This window comes from Oryctolagus cuniculus, chromosome X, assembly GCF_964237555.1.
Source record: "Oryctolagus cuniculus chromosome X, mOryCun1.1, whole genome shotgun sequence".
NCBI lineage: Eukaryota > Metazoa > Chordata > Mammalia > Lagomorpha > Leporidae > Oryctolagus > Oryctolagus cuniculus.
Window position 1 is genome coordinate 79,085,631 of NC_091453.1, and position 14,341 is coordinate 79,099,971.

At 35.4% G+C, this 14,341-nt stretch overlaps 1 pseudogene; it reads left to right on the plus strand.

The window, feature by feature from the left end:
* Positions 1-3,820: 3,820 nt before the first annotated feature.
* Positions 3,821-4,064, plus strand: LOC127484881 (NADH dehydrogenase [ubiquinone] 1 beta subcomplex subunit 1 pseudogene; annotated as a pseudogene).
* Positions 4,065-14,341: the final 10,277 nt, after the last annotated feature.

Genomic DNA, 14,341 nt, shown 5'->3' on the forward strand with positions numbered 1-14,341 from the left:
ATAGGCAATCCGGAAGAAGCTCCTGGCTTCGGATTGGCGTAGCTTCGGCCATATAGGGAATGAACCAGCAGATGGAAGACCTCTCTCTCTCTGCCTCTCCTTCTCTCTCTGTGTAACTCTGACTTTCAAATAAATAAATAAATAAATATTTTAAAAATAATAATGATGTAAGGCAATGCATTTGTTAATTAGCTGGATTTAAGCATGCTACAACATATATTCTTCAAAATATCATATTGTACATTATAAAAACATATAATGTTATATGTTAAGTTAAAAACATTAAGAAAAATCTGGATATTTTAAATGCACTAAGTGGAGTCCTTTAAATTCAAGTGAAAAGATACTGGACAGTAGCCCAGAGATATATAAAATTATAAAGTACTCTGTCAATGATAAATAAATATACAAATTTAAACACAAATTTTATTATAATTTTGGTTTATAACTCCACTTTTTATTTTTTACATGATTTAAAATGCAAAAGCACAAAATAATAATTAAAATCTGTTAAAAGACATAATTCACAGACATAATTTGTTACATTAACAACACAAAGTGGGATATGATTGTAAAAGAGCAGAGTTTTATGGCATCAATTTAGATTATTACAAATTTAGGAAGTCAGATACAATCTCCATGGTAACCATAATTGAAATATACAGAATATAAAAAAAAAAAACTAAGTGAAAGGGAAACAAAATGTGTGACAAAATGTGGACTAAACACAAAGGAAGGCAGTAAGAGCAGGAATGAAGGATAAAAAATTTTATAAAACAGAGAAAACAAAATAGAAATAGTAAGTCATACCCTACTAGTTAAATTATGCACCCCAATATGAAACATACATCAGCAGAATTGATAAAAAAAAAAACACGTAAGCTTCACAAAGTATTCCTTGTCTATGAGAGAGTCACTCAGAAATAAAGGCTCACATATTTTGAAAGTTAAAGGACAGAAAAAATATATTCCATGCAATTAGTAATATACAAGAAAAAGAGTAGCTGTGCTAATTTCAGACAAACTAGATTTTATGCGATTACCTGTTACAAGAGACAAGAAGGATATTATACATTGATAAAAGTGTAAATTCATTAATAAATTAGAATAAATTATAAATATATAAATATAAATATATAAATATAAATATATAAATTATAAATATATAAATAAAGGAATAAATTATAAATATATAAATATAAATATATAAATATAAATATATAAATAAATATATAAATATAATAAATTAGAATCACAGTTTCTGAATATATAAAACAAACATTGGCAGAATTAAAAAGAGAAATACACAGCTATTGAAGTAGGAGACTGAAATACCCTATTTTCAATAGTGGATACAGCACAGACAGAAGATTAATAAGGAAACAGAGGACTTGAACAAAACTATAGACCAATTGGACCTAATAGACATAAACAGTACACACCACCAAACAATATAACAATATACATTTTTCTCAAGAAATGGAAATTTCTGCAGGGTAGATCATATGTTAGACAACACAAGTCTCAACAAATTAAAAAAGACTAGAGTCATATAAAGTATCTTTTGTGAGCACAATGGAATGAAACCAGTAATTGATACAAGAGTAAATTGGAAAATTCACAAATATGCAGGCATTAAAAAAACACTTTCCAGCAACCAGCGGGCCAGAGAAGAAATCACAAGGGAAACTAATAAATATCTTCAAACTATTGAAAATGCAAACATAATGTTCCAAAATATATGGGATGCTGAGAAATGAGGGCTAGGAGAGAATTTATAGAAATGTTCAAAGTAAAAGAATACAGATCTCAAATTAAAAATCTATATGTTAAGGAACTCAAAAAAGTAGAACTAAATCCAAAATTAGCAGAATAAAGGAAATAATAAAGATTAGAGCAGAAATAAAAGAGAGAATAGAAAAACAATGCAGGTAATCAGTGGAAACAAATTTGGTTCCTTGGAAAGATTAACAAAACTGACTGTTATGATTAAAATGACTAAAAGAAAAGAGAAAATTCAACTAATATCAGATAAGAAAGAGGAACCCTCACTATCAATTTTACAGAAATAAAAAGATTACAATAGAGTTCCATGAACCACTATATGTCAACAAATTATATCAAATGGATAAAATGGATAACTTCCTAGAACACAACATCTATTATGACTGAATCATGAAAAAATAGAAAACCTGAATAGATCTATACTTGTAAAAAGATTGAAACATCATTCAACATCTCCTAACAAACTCCAGAATCAGACAGCTTCACTGATGAATTTTTCCAAACGTCTCAAGAATACCAATCCTCTCTAAATTCTAAAAACTGAAAGAGTATAAAATATGTACAAATTACTCCATGAAGCTAATATTATGCTGACTAAAGCCAGAAATGAAGTTACAAGAAAAGAAAGCTACAGGCCAATATCAATAGGATATTAACTCAAAAATACTTAGGAAAATGCAAATAAACCAAATTGCAGCATCTCAAGATTACTGAGCACCATAACCAAACAAGATTTATTCCTGAAATTCAAGAATGGATCAACATAGGAAAATCAATCAATGCTACACCAGGTTAGAATCTAAGATGCCTGAATAGAATATAGCCAAACTGACTTCAGATGCTCTGGGATACAAAATGAATGCAGGAAGGACCACACTTCTTAGTGTCTGAATGACAGAAATCGTCAGTGGGGAAGTGATAAAACAGCAAGTACTTTTGGGACAAGAGGAGAGAGGACAGAGACACTGCTGGACAGAGACTGCAATGGCCAGCCACGCAGAATAGCCAGCCTCTGGCTATGAGTCACTATCTTGCCAAGTCAAGATAGGAAGAGATTGATGTGCCCCATCATCCACAGCTTTAGCTGAGAGGGAATTGCATGTCACCGACTGACTTTTGCTACAGCTTAGGGGCCTGGCTGGGGTCTGAGCAATTAATGGGCTCAGGGAAGGGAAGCCGTGTGGCCTCTCTCCCCTTCCTCAATCAACCAAGGTATCCATTATCAGATGAGTGGATAAAGAAAATGTGGTACATATATAGACATTAGAATATTATTCAGCTATAAGAATGAATGAAATTCTACCATTTGCATCAAAATAGATGCAACTAGAGATTAACATATTGAGTAAAGTATGGCAAACTCAGAAAGACAAAATACTGCATGTTCTCCTTTATATATAGGAACCAAAAATGTAAAAAAGGGAAAAAAAATCAAAAACAAAAAACAGAAAAAGAAATGCCTGCATATAGTATCAGTACTGCTATAAATATTATTGGCTAAATCTTTGTTTTATGCCATTGCCAAACCAGTGGTTAAGAATGTTATACTATTATAAGTTCAGTTATCTATGATTACTTTAAAATTTACTGTATATGGGTAAAATGGTGATATTTCCATTCAATTATTATGTATAGCACTTGCCTATATTCCCACCAAACTAGGGTCTTTTTGTTTTGTACTTGTTAAACTTCTTATTTGGAGAAGCATTAAGCCTTTGACTGTTATGTGAATTAAAAATGTTATCTCAAAAAAGAAAGAAAGAAGCGAAGAAAAGAGGAAAAGAGAAGAAAAGAAATAAGGGAGGGAGGAAGGGAATATCATTTTATTCTTAGAATTGCTATGAACTACATTGAATTTGTTAAAAACTAAACATTAAAAATATATACACCATGTTAACAGAATGAAGGGAGAGGAAGCCACCTATCATTTATATAAATATATAAGAAATAAGAAGCATTTGACAAAATTCAACAGTTTTTCATGTTTAAAACAATACTCGCAGCTTCCACTGGCGCCACTGTCCTTGGTGGTGGGGTCGTGCTGGGCGCTGGAGCCGCAGCAGTCATGGCAAACTTGCTTCAGATTGTGTGTGACCACTGGGTTCACATACTTGTACCTATGGGCTTTGTCTTTGGATGTTATCTAGACAGAAAGAATAATGAAAAGCTAACAGCCTTCCGGAACAAGAGTATTTTATTTAAAAGGGAATTGAGGCCTAATGAAGAAGTTACCTGGAAGTAAGGCTGCACTGAGTTATGGAGTGCTCCCATTTTACGAGATACAGCAGAAATAAAAACATGTTTATTATTTGAAAAAAAATCCTCATACTAGGAATATAAGGAAATAATTTCAACATAAGAAAGGCTATATATGAAAAATCTATTGCTGACATAATGCTCAAGGGTGAAAGAATAAAAATTCTTCCTCTAACTCTACCGTTTGAGGTAAGTCAGCTTGAGCATGTCCCGAATTGCACACCTCTTCCCTCTCTTATTCCCATTCTTATATTTAATAGCGATCACTTTTCAGTTAAGTTTCAGCACTTAAGAATAACTGTGTATTGATTACAGTGTTCAACCAAAAGTATTAAGTAGAACAAACAAAACATTAGAATAAAGGAAGTAAAATTTTCTGTACTTGCTGATGATATGATCTTATATAAAGAAATTCCTCAAGATTAAACAAAATACCTTGTTAAAGCTGATAAACGCATTCAGTAAATTTGGGTAGTACAAAATCAACACTCAAATATCAGTTGCGGGGCTGGCGCTGTGGGGCAGCAGGTTAACACCCTGGCCTAAAGCACCGGCGTCCCATATGGGCTCCAGTTCTAGTCCCGGCTGCTTCTCTTCTGATCCAGCTCTCTGCTATGGCCTGGGAAAGTGGTAGAGGATGGTTCAAGTCCTTGGGCCCCTGCACCACTTGGGAGACCTGGAAGAAGCTCCTGGCTCCTGGCTTCACATCGGTGCAGCTCTGGCCATTGCGGCCATCTAGGGAGTGAACCAGTGGATGGAAGACCTCTCTCTCTGTCTCTACCTCTCTCTGTAACTCTCATTCAAATAAAAATAAAATAAATCTTAAAAAAATCAGTTGCATTTCTGTATGCTAACAGCAAGCAATTCCAAAAGTAAATTAGGAAAATAATTCCACTTATAGTAGCAGCAGAAACAATAAAACACTTCAGAATAAATTTAACCAAAGAGGCAAAATACTGTACACTAAAAACTATAAACTGTCTCTGACAAAATTAAAGAAGACATAAATAAACAAAATATGTCCATGTAGCTAAATTTCAGAACTTTAATACTATTAAGATGTACATTCTATTCAAAGAAATCAATCTTCAGATTGAGTGCAATCTCTAACAATCTCACAATGATGTTTTTGGCAGAAAGAGAAATCTATCCTAAAATTCATATGGAATCACAAGAGACCCTGCCTAGCTAAAACAAAAAATATGTAGTAGAGATCTCATAATTACTAATTCCAAAGTTACTACAAATCTACAGTAATCAAAACAGTGTGGTAGTATTGGAGCCAGGATTATGGCACAGCAGACTAAGCTGTTCCTTGGGATGCCAGAAACCCATATCAAAGTAGAGGTTTGAGCCCTAACTACTTCAGTTTTCCAATTTTCCCTGCTAGTGCACCTGGGAAAAAGTGGATGATGGATCAATTACTCACGAGGACATCTGGATATCCATGTGCAAAATAATAAATTCATAACTTTATCTCCCATCATACAGAATAATTGATTCAGAATGTGTCTAAGATCTAAATGTAAAGTCAAAACTCAAACTCTTAGAAGCAAAATTACGGGCACATCTTCATGACCTGCATGATTTCTTTTTATTTATTTATTTATTTATTTGAGAGGTAGAGTTATCAGACAGAGAGAGGGAGAGACAGAGAAAAAGGTCTTCCATCCGCTGGTTCACTCCCCAAATGGCCACAATGGCCAGAGCTGGGCTGATCCAAAGCTAGGAGACAGGAGATTCTTCTGGGTCCCCCACGTGGGTGCAGGGCCCAAGCACTTGGGCTGTCTTCCACTGCTTTCCCAGGCCATAGTAGAGAATTGGATTGGAAGAGGAGCAGCCAGGACACAAACTGGCACCCATACGGAATTGTCAGTGCCACAGGCAGAGGCTTAGACTACTGTGCCACAGCGCCAACTCCAGCAATTTCTTACATGACACCAAATGCATAAATTACACAATCGCAAATAAATTAGCATTTATCAAATAAAAAAAAACTTCTGTACTTCAAAGAATACTATCAAGAAAGTGAAAAACAACCTACAGAATGGGAGAAAATATTGGCAAATCATGTATCTAACAAGGGATTTTTAACTAAAGAATTTTTACAACTCAGCAATTAAAAGCCTTAACAAATGGGTAAATGATTTTAACAAGCATATCTCCAAAGAGGAGAAACGAATGGCCAATAAACACATGAAAAGATGATCAGCATAGTTAGACATCAGGGAAATGTAAATCAAAACTGCTATGACTATAACAAAAAAAAGGAAGGAAGGAAGAAAAATGAACAAGTGTTGTAGAAAAATGTATGAGAAACAAAATCATCTTCATTCATTTTGGGGATGTGAGATGGTAAAGCCACTTTAGTAACAATTTGGCAGTTCCATATTAAGTTAAACATGGAATTACCACTCTACTCCTAGCTATCTATACAAGAGGATTGAAAAGATTATGTCTACACAGAAATGTGTCCATGAATGTTCATAGCAGCATTATTCATAATTGCCCAAAAGTTAAAATAACCCCACTATCATTCAACTAATAAATAAAATATGGTATATTAATATAAAAGAATATTATTCAGCCATAAAAAAGCAATGAAGCAGTTGCACATGCTTTCCTATAAATGCATCTGGAAAACATTAAATGAAGGCCGGCGCTGCGGCTCACTTGGCTAATCCTTCGCCTGTGGCGCCGACACCCCAGGTTCTAGCCCCTGTTGGGGTGCTGGATTCTGTCCCGGTTGCTCCTCTTCCAGTCCAGCTCTCTGCTGTGGCCTGGGAAGGCAGTGGAGGATGGCCCAAGTGCTTGAGCCCTGCACTTGCATGGGAGACCAGGAGGAAGCACCTGGCTCCTGGCTTCAGATCAGTGCAGCGCACCGGCCATAGCGGCCATTTGGGGGTGAACCAACGGAAAAGGAAGACCTTTCTCTCTGTCTCTCACTAACTCTGCCTGTCAATAAATAAATAAATAAATAAATAAAATAAAATTTTTTAAAAAGGAAAACATTAAATGAAAGAAACTAGTCACAAATGACCACATATTATCACTTCAACTATATATTCAATGGTCAAAAATAGGCAAATATATGAAGATAGAAAGTAGATTTATCATGGCTTAGAATCAGCGGCATGGTGCTAATTTGGGGTGAGGGCTAAATGTACAAGATTTCTTTTGTGAGATAATGAAAATTTTCCAAAATTGTGATGATTATTGTACAACTCTGACTATCCTAAAGACAATTAAATTGTACACTGTAGATAGACAAATTGTATAATATATGCTTTACATAGCAATAAATCTGCTACCAACAATGGCTAGATATTTGGACAAACACTTTACCAAAGTAGAACTAATGCTGTCAAAAAGCATTTAAGCAGATCAATGACAGATACACGCAAATTAATACCACTGAAATACACAAGTAACAACAACAATAAGCAAAAACAATTAAAAACTGAAAATTCGAAATTCTGGTGAAAATATGGACTAAATAGAATTCCCAAACATTGCTCTTAGGGATGCAAAATCATAAATTCTGCTTGGAAAAGTGACAGTTTTTAAAATAAATTTAAACATATACTAACCACATGATGTAACAATTGTACTCTTAGGTATTTGCTCAAGAAAACTAAAGTTATATGGTAACCCAAATATATGTACTTAAATGTTTATAACAGCTTTATTCGTAATTACCCTAAACTAAAAATAACTCAATGTACATCACCTGGCAAATGGATAAACACATTGACCTATATCTATTCAGTGGAATATTGCTCAGCGACAAAAAGGAACAAATTATTGTCACCTGCTATAATCCTCTTGAATCTAAAAAGCATTATTCTATGAATAAAGAAGCCATATTAAAAAGGCTGCATGCTATAGGATGGCATTTATTTTATATTCTTGAAAGTACAAAATACAGGGACAGTAAAGGGATCAGGCATTACCTGGGGTTGGGGATTAGGGAGAGGGGGAGTGGATTGTGAAAGAGCACGAGAAGACTTTTTGAGCGATCAAAATATTTTAAACCTTAATTGCAGCAGTGCTTACATGACTATATACTTTTGTCACATTTCATAGATCTGAGTAGCTTAAAAAGGTGAAGTTTTATATAAATTCTATTTCAATCTAACAATTTTGGGGGAAATAATTATCATTGGTCACATGTGTTCATTCAACACAGGAATATCATTCCCTACTTCAGTTGATATACATATGAAAAGTCTCACATATTTTTGATTGAATTAAAATATTTCTGCCATTTTGCTTACAATGTTGATTTGAAAAAGATTTTGCTATGAAAAGAACTGGTGCCATTGTTCCATTCCTTGAAACAAAATTTATCACCACCTCAAAGTCATTCAACAATGAAATGGGAAGAAAATGACATTTCCACTGGGGATTGTTCTTTAAAGATGTATTTTCTAGCTACCACCTGAAAAAAAATTTCTGTGGTGGAAGACATATGGCATGTGTGCCATATGTTTACATAAAGAAACAGTATATTAGAACTTTCTAACCAGCTGGCTGGGTAAATTTGCCTTCATTTATTTTTTGTATGCTCTCTGTATTATCAGGTTAGGCTAGGTTTGTAATGTGGTAGCAATTCACTTCAAAATTTCAGCAGTTGACTACATTTTCCTTTCATTCACATAACGTTCACTGTTAGATAGAAAAATTCTGCAAGGCAGTTTTCCTGAAAAAGGAGCTTATTCCATTCTGCTTCAAGCTTGTGGTATCTATATTTACACACATTTCTACAATTCTGAGGAAAATGGAAGGGAACTTGAGAGTCGATGCATTAGCTCTTAAATGCTCCTGACCAAAAGTCATGTCACTTTTATTCATATCTCTTTGGTCAGCACTAGCTCCATGATCACACTTCGTTTGCAGTGACCTTGGAAATACAATCCTTTTTGTACTCAGGAAAATCAGATATTGGCGCATATTAGCAATGTTTACTACTCTACTAATTTATAAAAGAATCATCCTTGAATCCAAAGTGGAAAAGGTTTTGATATTTTGTCAAATCTGAAACCTGGTACAAATCTCTTACTTTGGTTCTTTTATTTTCTCTGTTTCCCAAGCATTAGGATTCTGAAGAAGGAATTAAAGATTCAGCATGTTTGAGGTTTCTCACATAAAATAAGGGCCTACATATTCTGGAAGCCATGCACCACCACCAGCAACTTGAAATGGTTATCCTAGTATAATCAGCTTGATGTGGAGAGACAAAGTAACCTCTGGTAAATTGTGCACAGGTGGCTTATCAGAGTTCACCACCTGTGTTCTCTGTACAGCCCTCAGTACAACTAGAGGAATGCTTCCTCCTCCCACATTTCAGAGTGCTACCATCTACATTCTTTGTGGTGTCCTCTCCTTGCTTTCCCATGTCCACACACTGAACTAAAACTTCAGTTGTTCTAGTCTTTTGAGTTATTCTTTTGAGTCAGATTTGACTATATTTTGGATTGAAGATTTAGCCTTGCAAATGAAAGAGAGGAGAGGGAGAGAAGGGACACATGAGCATGAGATTGTGGAGATTAGGCAACATAACCTTTATAGTGAATATAGTTACACATAAGAAAAGGGACAGGGCTCTCACTGCTATGAACTTAGAGCAGGGAAGGCTGGCTTCACTATGGGACAAGACTACCAATGTCTAGGACTTTTACTATCATCCACCTACATACCAACTCATCTGTATACATTTGCTAAGTACCTATTTTGAATCAAGTATTATGCTAATTTCTGGGAATGCATGAAGGAAGACAAAATTTTTGCTTATCTGAGTTGCTGTGTTTATTTATATCTATATTTATTTATACATACCAGTGTGTGTTCATGAAATCTGTGAGGAATGATTCAAATTTTCAGTGACTTTCTAATACAGGTCATGGTATTTAATTCTTGAAACTTACCAAAGTTTATTTTCTGTTGAATGATTGTCTGAACTCTGTCCATTTTAATGAACTTTTCTGTGATCAAATACATGTGTCATGCAACAGAGAAAACCAAAAATTATACTGAATTTAACAGGTGGGACATGATTTTTATTAACTTGAACTTTTTGCTCGGATTATTAGGTATCTTATTCAGCTGCCTGTTTCATTTGTTATTCAAGGAGGCTATACCTATTTCACTTATTGGACCCAAATGGATTATTTAGAAAGCCAGGGACAGAGTGATAGACTTTTGAATATTTGGAAAATCCAATGTATTTTTTTAAAGATTTATTTATTTATTTGAGAGGCAGAGGCAGAGGCAGAGGCAGAGGCAGGGAGTGAGAGACAGGTCTTCCATCCGCTGGTTCATTCCCCAGATGGTCACAACAGCCGGAGCTGAGCCAATTCAAAACCAGGAGCCTGGAGCTTCCTCTGGGTTTCCCAGATGGGTGTCGGGGCCCAGGCACTTGGGTCATCTTCTGCTGCTTTCCCAGGAGCATTAGCAGGGAGCTGGATCAGCAGTGGAGCAGCCAGGACTTGAACCAGCAACCCATATGGGATGCTAGTACTGCAGGTGGTGGCTTTACCTGCTATGCCACAGTGCGGGCCCCAATCCAGTGTATTTTAAATGTATGGATTTTGTCTTCTGAGATCCTTGTACAATATTTGCATATGAAAGGAATTGTTAAAACTTTATTCAATACTTAGAAACAAAGCAAAAAGAAAGAGATTGAATGTCCTTTCACTATAATATGGAAGAAATGCTTATCAGGTCTACCCATGGACTATTTAGAATTATCTCCTTTGATTCGTTGCTTACTTTTCCCAGATTTAGTGAAGCTAATGTTAACAAGTAAATCTGATAGTGATACAGGTAATTTTCCAATAGGAAATAAATCTCCAAAGTATCATTTTAGTAACTTTGAGGATAGCTGACTACTTAAAAAAAAAAAAAAAGATTTATTTATTTATTTGAGAGGCCGAGTTACAGACAGAGAGAGTGAGAGACAGAGAGAGGAAGAGACAGAGGTCTTCCATCCCTTGATTCACTCCCCAAATGGCTGCAACAGCTGAAGCTGGGCTGATCTAAAGCCAGGAGCCAAGAGCTTCTTCCAGGTCTCCCACGTGGCTGCAGGGGCCCAAGCACTTGGGCCACCTTCCACTGCTTTCCCAGATGCATTAGCAGGTAACTATATCAGAAGAGCAGCAGCAAGGACATGAACCAACACACAAATGGGATGCCGGTGCTGCAGGTTGGGTTTAACCTACTATGCCACAGTGCTGACTACTTTTGTTTCTAACCTAATAATGTTATCCTAGCCTTATTTTATTATCATGTTTATAAATACCTACCCCTCCAGATTCTCTTGGAATCAACCTAACACTTTACTATTTCCCACATCAATCAATGAATAAACTATTTTGCATATATTAATTTTATATTTGTAAAAATCAGGTTTTTAATTCTTTTGAAAATTCTGTGTCAGAAAAGTAAGGAAGAGAAAAATACAGTTGCTTCAAAGAGTTGCCTTGTGAAATTACTATGTTACAGAGGTTTATTTGCTCTGGAATATGGCCACTGTTAAATTTGCATATTCATGTCAGATGAGAGACTGAAATTTAATTTCTTTCCTGGCTTACATGATGAGCTGCAAGAAACTGGATGCATTACCCAGAAATACATCAGAAAAGTACGATTCCTTTTTACCAAGCTGATGTCATGAAAAGTCAATTACATCTTCCACAGAGGTGAATAGTATACCAAACTTTCCTCTTTTATAGGTAAGTTTAGAGAGACAATGACATATTCAAATCTAAGTTCCAACCAGTGATATTATGAAATTGCTCTAAAAGAACTATTTCAATTTTAATGAAAAGATAAGCAATCAAATGCAAAGGTAAACACCTTTTACTTTTTCATAGAATGCAATCCATAATGTGCATAAGAAAAGTCTTAAAATGCTGGTTCTTTATAAATGTTCTTAGATTATTTTTTCCTGCCGGCATCAGTAGCAGTGGGATACAAACTTATATTTATGCTTAAAAAAAGAAAAAATGCTTATGCCTAAAAATGTAGAATAAATTTATCTTAGAAAATACAAGTTATCTTGCTGTTATAACTGCTATGCTTTTCTACAAGAGAATGGAGTGGCTCCAAATCTGTTACATCTGAAGCTATCAGGTTGATACTTATTATGCATATTGGGCTATTTGATTTTTTTGAGGTAAGTTCCCCCCTTTTTAAATTAAAAAGGGTTAACTGTATGACTGGAGATAACATTCCTAACATTAATAAAAATAACTCCTTACTGTTGTATTTTACCTATTTGGCAGGAGAAAAAGGGAGGACATTTATAAAACAGAAAAGAAATGCAAACTAAAAAGGCAAAACACTGCCATTTAGTCAGTATTTGCAAAGTTGAGGATAGAATATGGAATCACTAAAGAAGAGTAGGATACTGATACTATGTCTTAATCAACTGCATTATACAAAAGTGTAGTCATTACAATTTGTATGATAAAAACTAAGTATACCATTGAAGCAAGAAGTCCTGCAATGGATCATGGCATCCACACACTATAGTCTACAGTGTCTGTCATTAAAATGAATTTTGATGATGATGTGCTTCTTAATATTGTAGCATTTAATTAAAAGCACCAATAAAATGATAGGAGATGGGAGAACAGCAACATCTCCTGCATAATTAAAATGGTTGTAGTCATTTGTTTATATTCCATTCTCTCATTTAAAAGTAAACGTAAAGCTTAGAAAATAGCCTTTTCTGCCTAAAAAGATGGTAGCACTATATGATACCTAAGTACCCTTAGATGATACTCTTTTTTTCAAACATTTAGATTGTGCTGCCAGTGTATATTTGTATCCATGTACTCTGTGCTCCTGGTAAGGGATTCTTTTTCTATATATCTTGGTTGATTGAATTATCACATTACATTTTGAATGTATTGTTTTTTAGCTTGGTGAAAAACCTACAATAATTCAGTACAAAAGTGATATTGAAGTCTCTTCCCTTCTGCTTAGGTTCATATATGAGAGTACCTCAAAAGTTCATGGAATAATGAAGCTAAAAGATAAGTTTATTTGGGCATACAAATTTTGAAATTGTATATTTTTACAGCTTCAACTCAATAAAACTCAAGAAATATTTTTGAGTGTCTACTATGTATCTGTTTAGAAAATGATAACATGAAAGTTCTTGAAGGAACACACCTTTATAAGTGAGATTGGTATGTGGGAACTAGGTAGGAAGTTAGGTAGGAATAAGTGAAGCTGGAAGAATTCTTTTTCATAATTCCTGTCTAGCACTGCATTTAACTCCATCCTTACCTTTCAACCCATACCACCCACTTTCCCATGACTCCATGATGGCCACATGGAAATTAAGCTCCACACAGAAGCACCATGACATTCCTAGAAAGCCTCCACACGCTAAACTCCACAAAGCTTGTAAATTCAATTAGAGTACTATCCGCTACCTCATAAAAGAGAATGATACATATTGGAAGCATCCTTTTGCCTTTTGGCATCTGGACCTTGCTTATTGACCCTTCTCTGGACTCCCGCCATACTTTCTCCACATAGATAACTCTCTGGCTCATACATGATGGATATCTCTCCATGGGGGTTGCCTGTATTCTCACATGAATGTATAGTCACGCTCTCAGTTTTAAGTAAGTCCTTCTCTCAATTGCTCACTGTATTTTGGCCTCTGCTTTGAATCCTTCTGTGGGAACAAGAACTTTTCATAAATAAAAATTAAGATACTTATGCCCATAACAAAATTATGAAGTATTTTTTATTTTGTGTCTGATTTATTTCATATAGCATAAGGTTCTCTGGGTCCATCAATGTCACAAAAGTAGGATTTCCTTCTTTACAAGGCTGAATAATTTCCAAATAAGATAAAAATGACCAACAGACTTATGAAAGAGTCACAAAGCGGGGAGATATAAGTCAAAACCACAAGAGGGCCTAGTGTTGGGGTGCAGCGGATTAAACCACGGTCTATGTCACTGGCATCACATAAGTCCTGGTTGCTCCTCTTCCAGTCTTTTAATAAAGCTCCCTCTAAGGTGCCTGGGTAGTCAGCAGAAGTTGGCTCAAGTTCTTGGGCCCCTGCAACCCACGTGTGAGACACAGGCTCTCGGCTTTGGCTTGGCCACTGCCTGGCCATTGTGGCCATTTGGACAGTGAAATCAGCAAATGAAAGATCTCTCTTGGGGCTGGTGCTGTGGTACAGCAGGTTAACCCCCTGGCCTGAAGCACTGGCATCCCATATGGGCACTTGTCCTTGGGCCCCTGCACCCATGTAGTAGACCCGGAAGAAGCT